This window comes from Arachis ipaensis, chromosome B8 (genome assembly GCF_059453495.1).
Source record: "Arachis ipaensis isolate K30076 ecotype BB chromosome B8, ASM5945349v1, whole genome shotgun sequence".
Classification (NCBI taxonomy): Eukaryota; Viridiplantae; Streptophyta; class Magnoliopsida; order Fabales; family Fabaceae; genus Arachis; species Arachis ipaensis.
Window position 1 is genome coordinate 103658666 of NC_142443.1, and position 6388 is coordinate 103665053.

The 6388-nt window shown below is 39.7% G+C and overlaps 1 non-coding gene across 1 annotated transcript; it reads left to right on the forward strand.

Annotated features, from left to right (window-relative positions):
• The first annotated feature begins 4918 nt into the window (after positions 1 to 4918).
• Positions 4919 to 5026, forward strand: LOC148549077 (small nucleolar RNA R71). Its single transcript, XR_015897472.1, has one exon. It is a non-coding gene; the product is annotated as a small nucleolar RNA R71 (small nucleolar RNA).
• The last annotated feature ends 1362 nt before the right edge of the window (positions 5027 to 6388 follow it).

Consider the following 6388-nt stretch of genomic DNA (forward strand, 5'->3'; position numbering starts at 1 on the left):
TGTCAAAAAGCGTATAAATTATCCGCTCATCACAACACCAAACTTAAATTGTTGCTTGTCCCCAAGCAACTGAAAATCAAATAGCATAAAAAGAAGAGAATATACTATAAATTCCAAACTATCAATGAAACATAGCTTCAATCAAATGAGCGGGACTTATAGCTTTTTGCCTCTTGAATAGTTTTGGCATCTCACTTCATCCATTGAGGTTCAGAATGATTGGCTTCTATAGGAACTTTGGATTTCAGATAGTGTTATTGATTCTCCTAGTTCAGTATGATGATTCTTGAACACAGCTTCTTTATGAGTCTTGGCCGTGGCCCTAAGCACTTTGTTTTCCAGTATTACCACCGGATACATAAATGCCACAGACACATAATTGGGTGAACCTTTTCAGATTGTGACTCAGCTTTGCTAAAGTCCCCAATTAGAGGTGTCCAGGGTTCTTAAGCACACTCTTTTTTTTTGCTTTGGACCTTGACTTTAACCGCTCAGTCTCAAGTTTTCACTTGACACCTACACGCCACAAGCACAGGGTTAGGGACAGCTTGGCTTAGCCGCTTAGACCAGGATTTTATTCCTTTAGGCCCTCCTTTCCACTGATGCTCAAAGCCTTGGGATCCTTTTTATTTGCCCTTGCCTTTTGGTTTTAAGGGTTATTGGCTTTTTCTACTTGCTTTTTCTTTTTTTTTTTTTCTATATTTTTTTTTTGCCTATATTTTTTTTTTTTCTGCAAGCTTTGTTCTTTGCTGCTTTTTCTTGCTTCAAGAATCATTTTTATGATTTTTCATATTATCAAATAACATGTCTCCTAGTCATCATTCTTTCAAGAGCCAACATATTTAACATTCTTAAACAACAACTTCAAAAGACATATGCACTGTTCAAGCATACATTCAGAAAACAAGAAGCATTGTCACCACATCAATATAATTAAGCTAAGTTCAAGGATAAATTCGAAACTCATGTACTTCTTGTTCTTTTGAATTAAAACATTTTTCATTTAAGAGAGGTGATGGACTCATAGGACATTTATAACTTTAAGACATAGTCACTACTACTAATGATCATGTAATGAAGACACAAACATAGATAAGCACATAACATAGAAAACGAAAAACAGAAGAAATAAGAACAAGGAATGAATCCACCTTAGTGATGGTGGCGTTTCCTTCTTGAGGAACCAATGATGTCCTTGAGCTCTTCTATGTCTCTTCCTTGTCTTTGTTGCTCCTCCCTCATTGCTTTTTGATCTTCTCTTATTTCATGGAGCATGATGGAGTGCTCTTGATGTTCCACCCTTAGTTTCCCATATTGGAACTCAATTCTCCTAGGGAGGTGTTGATTTACTCCCAATAGTTTTGTGGAGGAAAGTGTATTTGAGGCATTTCCGGGATCTCATGGTGTTGAGCTTCATACGCCTCTTGAGCTCCATGAGTGGGCTCTCTTGCTTGCTCCATCTTTTTCTTAGTGATGGGCTTGTCCTCATTAATGAGGATGTCTCCCTCTATGTCAATCCCAGTTGAATTGCATAGGTGGCAGATGAGGTGAGGAAAGGCTAACCTTGCCATGGTGGAGGACTTGTCAGCCACCTTGTAGAGTTCTTGAGGTATAATCTCATGAACTTCCACCTCTTCTCCAATCATGATACTATGGATCATGATGGCCCGGTCTATAGTAACTTCAGACCGGTTGCTAGTGGGAATGATTGAGCATTGAATAAACTCCAACCATCCTCTAGCTACAGGCTTGAGGTCCAATCTTCTTAGTTGAACCGGCTTGCCTTTGGAGTCAATCTTCCATTGAGCTCCTTCTACACATATGTCCATAAGGACTTGGTCCAACCTTTGATCAAAGTTGACTCTCCTTGTGTAGGGGCGTGCGTTCTCTTCCATGTATGGCAAGTTGAACGCCAACCTCACATTCTCCGGTCTAAAATCTAAGTATTTCCCCCGAACCATTGTAACATAGTTCTTTGGATCCAGGTTCTTACTTTGATCATGGTTCTTGGTGATCCATGCATTGGCATAGAACTCTTGAACCATTAGGATGCCGACTTGTTGGATGGGATTTGTTAGAACTTTCCAACCTCTTCTTTGAATTTCATGTCGGATCTCCGGATACTCATTTCTTTTGAGTTTAAAAGGGACCTCAGGGATCACCTTCTCCTAGGCCACAACATCATAGAAGTGGTCTTGATGGGCTTTGGAGATGAACCTTTCCATCTTCCATGACTCGGATGTGGAAGCTTTTATCTTCCCTTTCCCTCTTCTAGAGGATTCTCCGGTCTTAGGTGCCATCAATGGTAATGGAAAAACAAAAAAGCTATGCTTTTACCACACCAAACTTAGAATATTGCTCGCCCTCGAGCAATAAACAAAAGAGTAGAAGAAGAAGAAGAAGAAATATGGAGAGGGAGAGGGAGATGTGGTTTCGGCCAAGAGGAGTGTAGAGGGGTGTGTTGTGTGAATTTGAAGAAGAATGGATGGCTTTATATAGGGAAGGGAGGGGGGGTTAAGGTTCGGCCATATGGGTGGGTTTGGGTGGGAAATTGGTTTTGAATTTTGAAGGTAGGTGGAGTTTATGAGGTAGGTTTATAGGGAAGAGTGGATGGATGTGAGTGGTGAAGAGGTGATGGGGAAGAGAGTTTGAGGTGATTGGTGAAGGGTTTTTTGGGTAAGAGTGTTTATGGGGTTGTGTGAAAGAGAGTGGAGAGAAAAAGTGAGTGGAGGTAAGTGGGGATCCTGTGGGGTCCACAGATCCTGAGTAGATCCTGTGGGGTCCACAGATCCTGAGGTTTTCAAGGATTTACATCCCTGCACCCATTAGGCATGTAAAAATGCCTTTGTATCCAACTCTGGGCGTTCAGCGCCAGGTTGGTGGCCATTTTGGGCGTTCAACGCCCATTTGTGCGCCATTTCTGGCGTTGAACGCCAGAACCATGCCTGTTCTGGCGTTCAGCGCCCAGAAGCTGCCCATTTTGGGCGTTCAGCGCCAGAACCATGCTCTGTTCTGGCGCTGAACGCCAGACAGATGCTCCTCCAGGGTGTGATTTTTCTTCTGCTGTTTTTTATTCCGTTTTCAATTTTTATATTTATTTTGTGACTCCACATGATCATGAACCTAAGAAAAAATAAAAATCAATAAAAATAAGAATTAGATAAACATTGGGTTGCCTCCCTACAAGCGCTTCTTTAATGTCAATAGCTTGACAGTGGGCTCTCATGGAGCCTCACAGATGTGCAGAGCTTTGTTGAGACTCTCCAACACCAAACTTAGAGTTTGGATATGGGAGTTCAACACCAAACTTAGAGTTTGGTTGTGGCCTCCCAACACCAAACTTAGAGTTTGACTGTGGGGGCTCTGGTTGACTCTGCTTGGAGAGAAGCTTTTTCTGCTTCCTCTCCATGGTTGCAGAGGGAGATCCTTGAGTTTTAAACACAAGGGAGTTCTCATTCCATTGAAGGAATAATTCACCTCTGTCAACATCAATCACAGCTCTTGCTGTGGCCAGGAAAGGTCTTCCCAGGATGATGGGTTCATCCTCTTCCTTTCCAGTATCCAGGACTATGAAATCAGTAGGTATGTAAAGGCCCTCAACCTTTACTAATACATCTTCTACTTGTCCATAAGCCTGTTTTCTTGAGCTGTCTGCCATCTCTAGTGAGATTTTAGCAGCTTGCACCCCATAGATTCCCAGTTTCTCTATTACAGAGAGGGGCATGAGGTTTATTCCTGAACCAAGGTCACACATAGCCTTAAAGATCATGGTGCCTATGGTGCAGGGTATTATGAACTTTCCAGGATCCTGGTTCTTCTGAGGCAATGTCAGTTGATCCAGATCACTTAGTTCATTGATGAACAAGGGAGGTTCAACTTCCCAAGTATCAATGCCAAATAATTTGGCATTCAGCTTCATGATTGCACCAAGAAACTTGGCAGTTTGCTCTTCAGTAACATCCTCATTCTCTTCAGAAGAGGAATACTCATCAGAGCTCATGAAGGGCATAAGGAGGTTCAATGGAATCTCTATGGTCTCTAGATGAGCCTCAGAGTCCTTTGGTTCCTCAGAGGGAAGCTCCTTATTGATCACTGGACGTCCCAGGAGGTCTTCCTCCTTGGGATTCACGTCCTCTCCTCTCCTCACAGGTTCGGCCATGGCGCTTATGTCAATGGCCTTGCACTCTCCTTTTGGGTTCTCTTCTGTATTGCTTGGGAGAGTACTAGGAGGGATTTCAGTGATCCTTTTACTCAGCTGGCCCACTTGTGCTTCCAGATTTCTAATGGAAGACCTTGTTTCATTCATGAAACTTACAGTGGCCTTAGATAGATCAGAGACTAAATTTGCTAAATTAGAAGCATTTTGTTCAGAGTTCTCTGTCTGTTGCTGAGTTGATGATGGAAAAGGCTTACTGTTGCTAAACCTGTTTCTTCCACCATTATTAAAGCCTTGTTGGGGCTTTTGATCCTTCCATGAGAAATTTGGATGATTTCTCCATGTTGAGTTATAGGTGTTTCCATAAGGTTCACCTAAGTAATTTACCTCTGCTATTGCAGGGTTCTCAGGATCATAGGCTTCTTCTTCAGAAGATGCCTCTTGAGTACTGTTGGATGCAGCTTGCATTCCATGCAGACTCTGAGAGATCATATTGACTTGCTGAGTCAATATTTTATTCTGAGCCAATATGGCATTTAGAGTATCAACTTCAAGAACTCCCTTCTTCATAGGCGTCCCATTACTCACAGGATTCCTTTCAGAAGTGTACATGAACTGGTTATTAGCAACCATGTCAATGAGTTCTTGAGCTTCTGCAGGCGTTTTCTTTAGGTGAATGGATCCACCTGCAGAGGTATCCAATGACATCTTAGATAACTCAGACAGACCATCATAGAATATATCCAGGATGGTCCATTCTGAAAGCATGTCAGAAGGACACTTTTTGGTCAACTGTTTGTATCTTTCCCAAGCTTCATAGAGGGATTCACCTTCTTTCTGTCTGAAGGTTTGAACATCAGCTCTAAGCTTGCTCAGCTTTTAAGGAGGAAAGTACTTGGCTAAGAAAGCCGTGACCAGCTTATCCCAAGAGTTCAGGCTGTCTTTGGGTTGAGAATCCAACCATAATCTAGCTCTGTCTCTTACAGCAAAAGGGAAAAGCATGAGCCTGTAGACTTCAGGATCTACTCCATTAGTCTTAACAGTATCACATATCTGCAAGAATTCAGTTAAGAACTGAAAAGGATCTTCAGATGGAAGTCCATGAAACTTGCAGTTCTGCTGCATCAGAGAAACTAATTGAGGTTTCAGCTCAAAGTTGTTTGCTCCAATGGCAGGAATGGAGATGCTTCTTCCATGTAGATTGGAATTAGGTGCAGTAAAGTCACCAAGCATCTTCCTTACATTATTATTATTTTCGGCTGCCATCTTCTCTTCCTGTTCGAAAATTTCTGAAAGGTTATCTCTGGATTGTTGTATTTTAGCTTCTCTTAATTTTCTCTTCAGAGTCCTTTCAGGTTCTGGATCTGCTTCCACAAGAATGTTCTTATCCTTGCTCCTACTCATATGACAAAGAAGAAGGCACAGAAAAATAGTAATAATAATAGAGATCCTTTATACCACAGTATAGGGATCCCTGTGTGAGTAGAAGAAGATGGGGAGACAAAGAATGTAATATAATGGAAGAAACACAACTGTGAGGATGGAAGAGAGGTGAGATGAGATGTTAGTAATGAATGAATAAATAGAATGAGATGTGGGAGGGATAATTTTCGAAAATTATTTTGAAAAAGAGTTAGTGATTTTCGAAAATGGTTTTTGAAAAATGTTAGTAATTTTCGAAAATTTTTGAAATTAAAAAAAAATAATTAGTTAATTAAAAAGAAATTTTTGAAAAAGAGGGAAGATATTTTCGAAAATTAGAGAGAGAGAGTTAGTTAGGTGGTTTTGAAAAAGTTAAGAAACAAACAAAAAGTTAGTTAGTTAGTTGAAACAATTTTTGAAAAGATAAGAAGTTATTTTTGAAAAGATATGATTGAAATTAGTTTTGAAAAAGATTTGATTTTTAAAATCACAATTAATGACTTCATTCATAAGAAATCACAAGATATGATTCTAGAACTTAAAGTTTGAATCTTTCTTAACAAGCAAGTAACAAACTTCAAATTTTTGAATCAAAACATTAATTGATTATGTTATTTTCGAAAATTTGGTATAAAAATAAGAAAAAGATTTTTTGAAAAATATTTTTGGAATTTTCGAAAATAACTAAGAATTTTGAAAAAGATTTGATTTTTTTGAAAAGGATAAGATTTTCAAATTGAAAATTTGATTTGACTTATGAGAAACAATTTGATTTTAAAAATTTTTTGAAAAAGTCAATCCAAATTTTCG